Source organism: Ambystoma mexicanum, chromosome 1q (assembly GCF_040938575.1).
Source record: "Ambystoma mexicanum isolate Mex_15411 chromosome 1q, UKY_AmexF1_1, whole genome shotgun sequence".
Taxonomy (NCBI): Eukaryota; Metazoa; Chordata; class Amphibia; order Caudata; family Ambystomatidae; genus Ambystoma; species Ambystoma mexicanum.
Window position 1 is genome coordinate 23,065,455 of NC_090922.1, and position 12,231 is coordinate 23,077,685.

Below are 12,231 nucleotides of genomic sequence, written 5' to 3' on the forward strand. Positions count from 1 at the left end.
GGGGTTCGACTGTGGTAAAGAAAACTCAATTGACTGTCAAATCCTGTAGGTCTTGCTTTCCATGTGGGCCTAGGTTTAATGATATGTGCTTTGCATATTTTCAGAAGCCATTAATGCAGATCTGATGCTCCATGTCAATAAACCAATACAAAGGTAAGGGAATGCCAAGTGGATTTCCTATCTAGATTTAACTGAAGGATATTTGCAAGTTCTGCTGTCTCCTGAGGATACAGGGCAAAAGCCTTTTCAACATCAGATGGCTGGTTTCAGTTTACAGTCCTCCAATTTATGTTGCACGGAGCACCTTCTGCACTCCAACCATTAACAGACTAAATTTTGAGACCATATCATTCTTTCTGTGGGTTAGATACATAATATTTTCATCTACATTAATAACTGGGCCAAACACATGCATCATTTGCATGTAATCTCACAATTCCTTAGTGCAGCCAATCTAACTGTAAATCTGGCAAAATGCCATCTCACTCAAAAATGCAATGAAGTGCCTTGGGTTCTTTGTGGGAAATTAACTATTTCAACTCCAGGACTATTACAAGAGAAAAGGGCAGAGTTCATACAAAATATTCCTCAACCTACTACCAAGAGCGCTCTCACTTCCTTCCTAGGGCTACTCGGGTGCTATTAGAGGTTTATTCTTGCACTTCAAATGAGGGCAGAAACTTGAACTAAAAGATTAAAAACAACCTATGAGGCTAACCTGGGTAAAATAGGATCAAGAAGTCTTAAAGAAATTAAAGGAGTGCCTCTGTAGCCCACCAGCGCTACTCGTGTTTGACTTTGCAAAGCCTTTTTTTTACTACAGACTGATACATCTGAGGTCAGTTTAGGGGCAGTATTGTCCAAAATGTATGGTGATAAAGAGCATCCAATTCTTACATCAGTCACAAGCTCTTTTCAAGAGAGTGAATGTATGCATCCATTGAATTAGAAGCCTTTGCCATCATATAGGCATCACATAGGCTAATGAAACCTATGTGCTATTGTGTGGAAGTGAGAAAGTTTGCTCATGCTCCATTGGTACGGCTGCCTTACCATAAAGATACCAACGCCAGGATAATGCACATGTTTCTTGCTTTACAACCTAATACCTTTGATTTAGAACACTGACAAGGGGAAAGTCATGCAAATGTGGACTATCTAAGTCGATTCCCACTAGAAAATAGAATGGGAGGCCAGAATGTAAGGGCAGGGTTGTGTGGCGAGTTTGATATACTCCCATATTTTTTTATGGGCCATGGGGTAGAATTCAATGGGCTCATCCTCCCTCAGCTCAGAGATGTGGTTTTCCCCTAATCCATCTGAATCTATCATTGCCTAAATAGATGCCCAAGGGCTACAAGTCCCAGCATGCCTCAGAATCCTGTGCTGGATAAGAAAGATGGGCATCAGCCCATCACTATAAAGGATGTTGGAAAAAGCCGAAAGAAGTTGAAGATGGGGAGGAAATAAACACCTCCTCACCTCTCTCTGGACACACAGGGACACCGAAACTTGGGGAGAGGCAGCACAGCTGCTATCAGTTGTGCAGCAGTTACTCTGGCAAAGGTATGCCACAGGTTCTACCGCAAGAGCTAGTAGTTCATGGAGAAAAAAAAACTAAGGACCTGTTTTCCAGGCAAAACCTGATACCAGATGTAAGACCTGAGCACTAGGTGCTTAAAGAGCAAAAGAAGAGCTGCCATTGACAGGATTGAGAGAATATTGTCTGCTTGAAAAGAACCCTGAATGAAAGGAGGAGCAATGCTTGTTATCAGCAAGACAATTGTGAGAGAACCAGAGGTTATGGTGTTAACTAGGAGAAATGTGACAGATCCCGAGGCCATGGAGAGCCCTAAGAATAATGTGAGAGAACCAGAGGTTGTGTGGAGACCTAAGAAAAATGTGACCCAGTGATAGGTTGTGATGAGACCTGAGAAGATTGATGTGTTATGAGGAATAAGAGGCTGTGGAGATGTCTAGTGGAGATGTGTTGAGCAGAGGCACTAAGCAGAAGGCAGTACCATGTGTAGCTCCAGGATGAAACCACATAGAAAAGTATTTTGGTATATGTTTGTTTTCTAGAAAAGGGGTGGGCTTTGAAAGTATAGGTTTATGAATATTTATGTTGGCCAAACTTGAAGAATGTTTTTTTTTTTGTGGCTGAAGGGTAGCCAGACAGTGAAAGAGATCATAAAGAATAGGTTTGGACTTTAAGGTTGGCATCATCATTTAAACATGATTATTTGAATAGGGTGTTCCTGGAGGGACAGATATATTTAAGAGTAGTTGCAAGACATTGGTGTTTAAAGAAATCATCCCTATCATCTACCTCAGGAGAACCCCACTTCAAGTTATCCCATACTTGACACTAGTTTATGAAGTGTTTCCTTATTCTTTATAGATTACTGCCCTATTACCAATAGGCAGACCTACCTGACAAGACATTGTATTATAAAACTCAATAAATAATCATGAAACTAAATGCGTGTAGTACATTGTGTCATTGAATGACCTCCCTATCGAGGGCATACTGGGTTGGACCAAATGTTCTTAACTTCTAGGGTGAAGGTCTATACTGAATTGTCTGCACCACAGGACTCAGAAGGTCCAGATCCCACAGGCTCCTTTGACACACATTGTGTGTGTGAGTGTGGCCCTTGATTCCCTTTGTCCATAGGTAGAGAACATTGAATGGCAGGTTGAACCTACAGTTGGACCACAAGGGCCAGTGGCCCTATGTTTTCTACTCTTGAGGGTGTGGATTCAGTGGCTTCAGAGCACCATACACTTACAGAAGAGTTTAAGCTAGGTATAGCACCCCAAACATGTCTCTTTTGACTGATTTACCGTCCACAGGAGACCCAGATCAGACTGATCCTCGCCAGGTCCTATAAGAGCAGGCTCTCCTAAAAGGTGTGTGCACACAGGGCTCCGAGTTGGAACTTGGCACAGGTTAAGGTGCAAGGAGAGGAGAGGAATCTATACATGTTGGCTCGGGACCCCTACATTCTCAACAGCGAGAGGATTTTGCCTCATATGATTGCTATGGTCATTGAAATAAGGATAGCATAGGACTCTAGATGGGTATGTTCCGCCAGATGGGGGGGAACTGCTGCTTGCCGTACTGAGGAGAGAGAAGTTAAGTATTTGACATAGGGACAGGAGAGGTCCTCTGGGTGAGAGACCAGCCCTAGATTCCTGCATTGGGCTCAGAGAAGACTCTTGTGCATCCAGTAAAGCTAGCCAGCCCCCAGTAAATTGAGCTCTTCTTTCACCTCTCTGCCATGTGTGCGGTCATTGAAACAGGAGGAATCTCTGAAGATGAGCCACCTCATGTGAGAGGTGTAGCACTAAGGGCCACACCTGTTCTGACTGATTTGCATCCACTAGGGGCTAGGAGACCCAGATCATATTTTTTTATGTCAGGCACTGTGAGAGCATCTTACCCTGGCAGAGCTTTTCCCCAAAAGAAGCATTTGGACACAGGGGTAAACCTCTAAACTGGAGGAGGTGAGACAGGAGGGAGGACACATACGTCTGCTGACTAGGGACTTCAAATACCTGGAGGTTGTTGCCTGCACGAGTCTCCATGGCCCCACACCTAAAGACATCCAAGGCATTTCTGACCATGAGGGGTCAGGAGATGCCTGGAACAATCTCACAGCTATACCTGGTTCATCCAGTTGGGCTATGCTACCCCTGTATAGGGAAACTGGGCCTTGCCTCTCTGATGTTGCCATTAAAAAGAAATGTTTAGAAACATCTGTCCCAGCTACTGTCAGAGAGAGACTTTTTTGCATCCGGGTGGGCGCCCAAACTCCTGGATGGTAGCACCATATTTTGGCTTCTCAGCTAACTGGCAGGCCGTAATCTGGTAGGATCTGGTATACCAGTCCCAAGGGAGGCCTCAGGTCTGGATATAGTAATTTCTAGAGTGGGGTGTCTAAGCCTTATATTACAAACCAGTTCCCTCAGAGTTCTAAGAATTGTAGAGTCAGTGCTCTCATGGGTAAAACCATAGGAATTGGAGAGGGTTCACTAAGTGATAGGGGCCATGCATTGCATTCTCCTTCTTTGAAGAGTCTTTCATATGTTCATTGGGGCCGAGGCGAGGATGGTCAGTGACCCAAGAGAGATCTCTGTGGGGCAACCCCCCTACTGCACCCACGCAAAGCGCAGCTGCTCTTTACCCTCAGGTGGAACCGAACATGTGGAGGCCTGAGAAGCTCTGACAAGACTTGCAGCAGGATGATGCTAGATCTGGTAGCTCAATTCTGTTCCTTTGACATATACCCAGGATGATGAAGAGAGGGATTTTATTCCTTCACTTCCCGTTATGAATGGCAGTATCGCTCCCAGTTGCAGTGACCAAGGCCATTCAGACTTAGGATTGGGAGGAGAGGTTCCTGCAGCATGGCTGAATCTGATAGGCAGGTCCAGGGATTGGACTGGTCCCAGGGACCATGAGAGGAAACTTTCACCCTCACTTCAGGAGATACATCACCAGTCTGAGGTGTTCCACGGAGATTAAGGAAACATGCAGTATGGCACTGGCGTTGAACACTTTACTGAGGGAGAGTGGGCAGTGCCACTTCTGAGCCTCCTGTGTCAAGTCAAGTCAATAACTTTATTTGACCATAAGACCATGAAAGTACAGCATAATACAAAACACCTAAAGAATAACAATGGCTAAGAATAAAGTAAATCCTAAATTCAACTCTGTGGCATTTGCTGATGTCAGCAACCCGTTACTCAATTTGTTCTGGGCAACTTGATGTAACGGGCCGGCTTTCCCCACCCGTTAGTAATACCCCTGAGTCTTTTCCCCAATGGTATTGTATTAGGGCCAGAGAGCTGTTAATACAATGGCCTAGTTCTCATGGGGTGGGCATAGTTATGTTGGGGAAAAGCACTACGTGAAATCATGCTAGGAGGTGGTGTACTGTGTCTTTTTCCAATAGGATGCCGTTGGCCAATATTTTTTCCCTCAGTACGATACTTATGGAATCAAAGGTAGTACCCCCGTCATAGGGTGATCTTACACAGTTTCTAATATCATCGAGAGTTAGGGATGAACAACCATATACAGCTCGAAGCCAGTGGGTATATTTATTAATTAGCGATCCCCAGGACTCTCGGTGGGCAGGGTTAACTTAGGGTGCTCTATGCAAAAATAAAAGTCCCCCTTTGTGTAACCCTCCCTTGATTCCCTATTCCACACGTTGGCCATGCTACAGTCTGGACCCCCAGTAGTTGGATTCATCAGAGAGTAGCCGAGGTTCTACGTGGGCTGTCCCTCCACCTGCTTATCACCTAAGTGTGTGGAACCAGGCCCCCCATCAGCGTGCCAACGTGTGGCCTGCTATAGAGTCTGAACAGTTTTGGGCTTGTGACTTGGAGTTTGCGCTTGGGTACCCTGTTCGACTGGTAACCTACGCTCCATCTCAAGTGGTGCTTTTATATTTGTGATGATTTCGCCTGGGGTGTTGGGCAGTATGGGTTTGGGCACCTGACTAGCACTGGCAGCTTAGATGCCTTTAGGTTGCCCTCTGTTCTGGATGCACAATCTTCCAAGAGTCCCCCACCCCCATCCAATCTTCTAGAATAAGCAGAAGCGTCTTCTTTAAACCTGCTAGTTCTGCTGCTCCGTCGGTGTTAGTAGTAATAAACATTCCCGTAGGGGCATCAGTACAGACAAGATTAACACACGGCTGCAACTTGTTTTCAGGGTGCATAACCCCCCCCCCAGCCCCCATCTCCGATGTCTCTCAATGGTCTTAAAGTGCTTCTCCTAGGTGACAGCGGTGTTCCCTGCTGTTCCCTGCTGTTCCCTGCTGTTCCCTGCTGTTCCCTGCTCCATTTCTAACGGGGGCTACATGCTGCATTTTGGACTGCATTGTCTTCACCCAGATCAGAAATACGCAGGGCAGGGACAGGGACTATTTTAGAGCCATCGATGCATTTCGTCACAGTCTCATTTCCAGCCTAACTCTTCGTCGTTGTTGCAGTAAGAAAGGGTACCATTGATTCGCTTCCTCCTGGACCATGCGGCCTCTGATGTGACAAATCCTCAAGCAGAGCACGACTAATATTAATACTGGATCTGTAGTTCTTTGACCCTCCACTTACTGGACTACTGCTCGATAGGCTGCGGGCAGACTCTCTGCGGCCATCTATGACTTATCCATTGTCATTGCTCCAAGATTATGATATAATATGATATGATATGGCATTCATTACGCGCCTATAAAGAAGTGTTTCAAGGCGCGACGAGGCAAGGCAGGGGGAACAGGGAAGACAGGGACAACGATCCTACTAGGCCAGGTGACATTGAGATCACGCAAGTGCAGGGGAAGGGCGAAGGAAAAAGTGCGGGTGGAAAGGAGGGGGGCACAACAGTACATAGCCTCTGCTTTATCGATGTTGGGTTTGCCCCCCCCAGGGCAGTCAGTTCACTCCCAAGAAACTGATTTAATGCATTGATGAGTTTATACGCCTCACCATTGAACTTGATGGGAGTACGAGGTTGCGCGATGTGTTGCAGAGATCATTGGGGGTGCCTGCTGCCAGAGGCGGCATCGCTATTTTGTGTTTGACTTTCAATATTTTGCAACCTGCTTTTCCAAACACGGGGAAACTACCTGGCGGGGCATGAAGTGAACCCACCTCCATGTGAAAGCCGGCACTGCTGCCATACCAGCTTGAAGTTAGAGAAGCGGTCGCAATATGAAATAAGCAATTGAAAGCAATTGGAAATTAGCAATTTGGGTCAGATCAGAGTCCAGCATGGCCCTCTTCCCATCACGGCTTCTCAGCTGCCAAATGGCGAATAGTCCAAGGAGTCTTCACGTCTCCGCTGGTTATAGGCTAGCATAGCAGGAGTGGTGGTTAACAGGCTGCTCCTTCACCCACAGAGAGCCAAACACCACGCAGGAGCACAATACCTGCACCCTTGACCAGCGGGCTTCACCCTGTGGTTGGCTTTAGGTCATTTTCAGCAAAGGGGACGTGGCCAGATGACGAGGAGGCACAGGAAAGGAAACCGCCGCAAATGGCCCTGCGGGAGCACAACACCGGCACCCTTGAAACGTGGACTTCACCCTGCGGGTGGCTCCAGGTCCTTTTCAACAGAGGGGGCGTGGCCAGATGACGAGGAGGCACAGGAGAGGGAACAGCTGAAAACGGCCTTGCAGGAGCACAACACCCTCACCCTTGAACCGTGGGCTTCACCCTGCGGGTGGCTCCATGTCCTTTTCAGCAGACGGGGCGTGGCCAGATGACGAGGCGGCACAGGAGAGGAAACAGCTTTAAATGGTCCTGCGGGAGCACAACACCCACACCCTTGACCTGTGGGCTTCTTTCAGAACAGGCCTGTTGGACACCATCCACCCAGCTTGGGAGAAGAGCATCTAGACAGGCAGAATATTCTGATAGTCTGTCTGAGTACAGGGAGGCAGCAGACATGTTCAGGAATGCATCTGAACCATAAGATTGCATGTAACACCAGCAGCTAGAACCCCATGATTGGGTTACCTATGGAAATGAAGATCTTGTCACTGGCAGGGTGTAGTAGGATAGCAGCATAAGTGGGACTGTGAGATCCAGAGACTCATATGGGCACCCTGGCTGGGCCAAATGGATCTTCATGTCACATGGAATGGTCCAGATCCTTACTTGTATTCAGTATGGGCATCATGTAGGCACCTAGTGAAAGATATTTCAATGCAAACGGCTCCCCAAATTCATGTGGCTGGTGTGAGGTGACTGAGTAAGTCGAGGGTGCGCTCCCTGTTTTTTTTCATCTATGGGCTATGATACAGAGTTATATCTCCTAGGAAAAATTCCTGTCTTTTTTTGGGCAGTTCAAGTGAATGAATTCTACATGCAAGTCAGGTCTGCTGAAATGTTTCTCTTTCAAAAAGTGATGTGTGCCTTAAAAAGATGTGTTAATGGTTTCTACCCAGAAGGACCTGCCAAGCTATAGGATGTGTACATGTATAACTACAGTGCCTGGAAACTATGGTTGTACTTATTGCTTTTTTATTGGCCAAATCAACCTCATCATCAACAGATTTCAATGATGGCTTGGTCCTAGTGTAGCTTTGTGCAGCCCCTGCTCTCTTGCCCTGGTCTGGGGCACGGGTGTACACCTCCCTTATTCCAGGCCAGGGACAGGCCCCAAAGGAACCCACTATTCCCACCGCACACCCCAGATGAGCTGGATAGAAAGGGGTGCTGAGCAACCTGCAAATATAATTTATGTTAATACAGAAGATGGGCTATGCCATGTATCCTTACCTTCTTCATTCAAATGTGACACAGACACCAATGGGGATTTTTTAGGGATCCAACGGGTTTCCTCTTTTTATTTGTAAAAACATAAAATAGCTCCCTAAATATTTCCTGTATAAACAGAACCCTTTTCTGCATTCTCCTGGCTTGAGTTCTCCCTGAGGAATCTATCGGTCAGCCAACTCTCCCTTAGAGGAGTCAAAGGTAGATCCATAGGGTGAAACTGGAGGAATAGACCCCCTAACCTCTACCTGGCATCACCCACTGTGAGGAGAGCAAGGAGAGGTTCCCAGTGAGTGGATCCAACCCCAAGGAGGCCTTTGGCAGGCTGCCATTACTTACTTTCCTCTCCTGCCATGGCACACAACACCACTCCCCATTCAACTATCCATCCCCTTCTTAAATAACACCATGCACTATAACAATGATAACTATGACTATACCTACACCTATAACTGTAACCTTGCACACACACATAAATATACCTTTAAGTGAAATGCAAATAAACATATGCTTACATTACACACTATAACACATAAAGCTATGTTCTAGTACGTAGGGGTGGCTGCTGTAGTCAGCCAATCCTTCTCAATACCTATGGTGGTGCTGTCTTTGGTGGTTCAGAATTCTTTCATTGGTGTTGCCATCCACCACAGGGGAAACACACCATGCGGGACGCTCATGCGTGTTGTTCTTCTGAGTAGCCCTGCCTATCACATGGGACCACCCGATCACCAGTGCACTGCCTGCACATTATAATTGTGCCCAGGCAGCACCCTCAGCCACATGAGGGCACCTATACACCACTGTGGAATTGGGGGTGAGGGATGGTGATGCGCTCAGCAGCATTAAAGTAATTAGAGTCACTAAAGTATGAAAAGTAAATGATGACTTTAATTCAGTTGTGAACAGCCGACACATGTTTCGACACGCTGGTCGTTTTCAAGGCGGAGACTACTATTGAGCCTTCCACTTTGTGGTCCTGAAATTCAGTGTAAATTAAGTTCACCGCATGTTGAGGCTATATGTAGCAAAGCTTTCTGTTTCATGAATGCGCCCCATTGGCAAGTCAACATATATTGCTTGTTTAATCGAGCGACGGATAGAATCTCAGGGTCAATCCCATAAGAAATCCAAAGTGCTGCGGTGGAAGTGCGGTGAACTTAATTTACACAGAATTTCAGGACCACAAAGTGGAAAGCTCAATAGTAGTCATTTACTTTTCATACTTTAGTGACTCTAATTACTAAAATGGTGCTGAGCACATCACCATCCCTCACCACCAATGCTGCATTCATTTGTGCCAACCTGGGTGGATAGGTTGGTGGGACTTGAGCGATTGCTGCCAGCACACAGTCAATCAACTCAATCAACCTGGTATAAAATTCAAGGGTGATCATCAGCGCACAGATATTTAGTTTCAAATCCACCAGCTAAACTAAAACTATACACCACTGTGCACTGCAACGTCCTTGATCTTCTTGCAGGGTGCTCTCAGTTCTTCCTGGGTGACCCTATGTCCTGAGAGGCGGCACGTATTCACCACTGAACCCTTCAGCACTCTTGACATTCTTAAGCAGCCCCCATGCCGAAGGGAGCCACCCCCATCACCACTGTATATCTTCCGTCAGCGTCCCCATTGTCATTCAGTGCCATGCCCCAGTTCCTCTTTGTTGCCGCCCACCACCTCCCTTCACTGCACATGTGCTGTGCAAGGGGCGGGCAGGCATGCTTATCTTCTGGGAGCTCTGGCCAGTACCAAAGCTCACCTTCTTCATCCAGGCCGCTTGGAATCAGTGGCCTGAGACTTGTCTTCACCGGCCAACCCGAGGTCATGGCTTGGACTTCAAACTGCCCTCTTCACCCGGTCCGCAGATTTGGTGGCCCAGGACTTTACTTTACCAACCCCACCAGATGTGGTGGGGTAGATTTCCATCCCCTCCCTCTTCACCTCCCCGGCTGCCACGGCAGAAGTGCCCCGGCGGGACTTACCTTATGGGCCATCCCTGTGCAGCCCCAGGGTGGCCGTCACAGGAGCACAGCCAGGTTACCCAGTTCAAGATGCCCAACATACGCAGCCCAGGCTGGGGGGCTCGTCTTGTTCACCACAGACCTCCCCGCACATGGGTTGTCTGGCCTTTTGTGATTGGTCTGTCTGGTCTAGCCTCTGGACAGGCTGACAGTCCTCATGTCCTGGTAGGTGCCCGTGAAGCTCCAGGCACACAGCCCAGGCATGCAGTGGACATCAGGAAGCACACAGTACAGTTTTAGATTGCTCGTCAACCCTGGGGGACCACTCGAGACCACGCCCCGCAGAGAGCAGCTCCTAAATGCTTCCTTTTCTCTCCTTCTTTTCAGCCACAGTTGACACTAGACAGTAACAGGATCCCAGGTGAAAAAGTGCAGGGGACAGACACCTTGCAAGTGGCCAGAGGTTGTAATCATATCTCTCTCTATGATTGGTGCGCTCTCACCACTCTGCAACAAAAAAAACAAACTCAAAGGTACTGTTAGACAAATAAGAAATGAAAAAAGGAGGCCAACATGAAGGGCACAATTCAGTGAAGATGTCACAATAAAGTGACACCATTGTGATTATTATTATTATTGCACCCAACAACCAAATATGAAGTGCTATTTGATCCAAATATGAAGTGCTATTTGATCCTGGGCTCCTCTGAGCATTTCGATTTATACGGGGAGATGATCTTCAGCTATCAAGTCAGTGCTCCGAACGCCTCCACCAACCAAACCGCAACGGTAATTGCTGCTCTAAGTGTACACACGTGTAGGAGACCCATCCCCATAGATTTCAGTGCACTCCGTTATAAGGTGACAGAGATATTTCACCTTACTGTAAAGGGTCACCCCTCCTGGGAGCATGGTATCTCACACCAGCATGGAGGGACGTCTCCCATTCCATAGGCCTCTGAAAATATTATACAAGCGTCTTTACATTCGTTTAAAACATATATGTATTATACTAGAACCGGTGGAACACAAGCCACTGATTTACAGAGAGTGTTGCAGTTGAATGGGCGATGTGCAGGCAGCGGGTAGACGGGTGTTATTTAATTTGTGAATAACATCGAGACGCCTATCTTCCGAACTCCTTTCAATGTGTAGCGGAGTGGGCGGCGTTAGACCAGTATGTGTAACGTTTTCTACAGTGGTCATTAAAGACATGAGCAAGACTTTTTAGATAAACGTGTGGCTGGGAGGAAAAATGAGGCTGAAAAAAACACTGTAGTACCAGTGAAGTCAGCGAGTGCTGTCAGGGTAAAGATAATTCCGATGGCAACCCCCCCCCCCATTACACGTAAAGAAAAAAAGACACGTGATCTGTTGTCACTTCGGAATGCTTTTCTGTCTTCCTATCATTCGTACCTTTAAAAAGAGTTTTCTCCCATAAAGTATTACATCCCCTGAATTTCGCCAGCCCATCAGAAGCGTGTGAACGATGTCTAGTCCAGTACGTAGAACTCTAAAGGCTACGGAGCCAGCAAAGACTAATTGAGACAAAAGTAACCCACCCTTTTATCGGAGTAAAAGAAAAAACGTTAATGTGAGCAAAATGAAATCTGATGTTCTGTGCGGACAAGATTGTTCAGGTAGTGACTATAAACGATTGCTATAGCTTCCTTTTCTTGTTAATTGTATAACAAAACATTGGAGGTAAACAGACACAATCAGTTGTGCTTGTGCCCATAAAGTAGAAATGTAGAGGTGACTGCCTCAAACGACCTCTGTGCTTCCCTTGAAGTGAGTCAGGCGTGCTCGCAAATTCGCCCTGCCGCCACTGGCTAGCAGTACCCTTGCAGCCTCAACATCTCATTGTACATGTACAATAATCAAAGGAATCTTGCCTCCGAAGAATTTGTCTACAGCGTGCTGCACAAAACAATTTCACATTGACCTTTTCTGGAAATGTGTAAACTA

General features: G+C 46.8%; 1 protein-coding gene across 2 annotated transcripts in view; it reads right to left on the reverse strand.

Annotated features, from left to right (window-relative positions):
- The window catches only part of LOC138523462 (sodium/potassium-transporting ATPase subunit alpha-2), a 504,124-nt gene that overhangs the window by 284,308 nt on the left and 207,585 nt on the right, over nt 1-12,231 (reverse strand). The gene's annotated exons all lie outside the window — the stretch shown is intronic.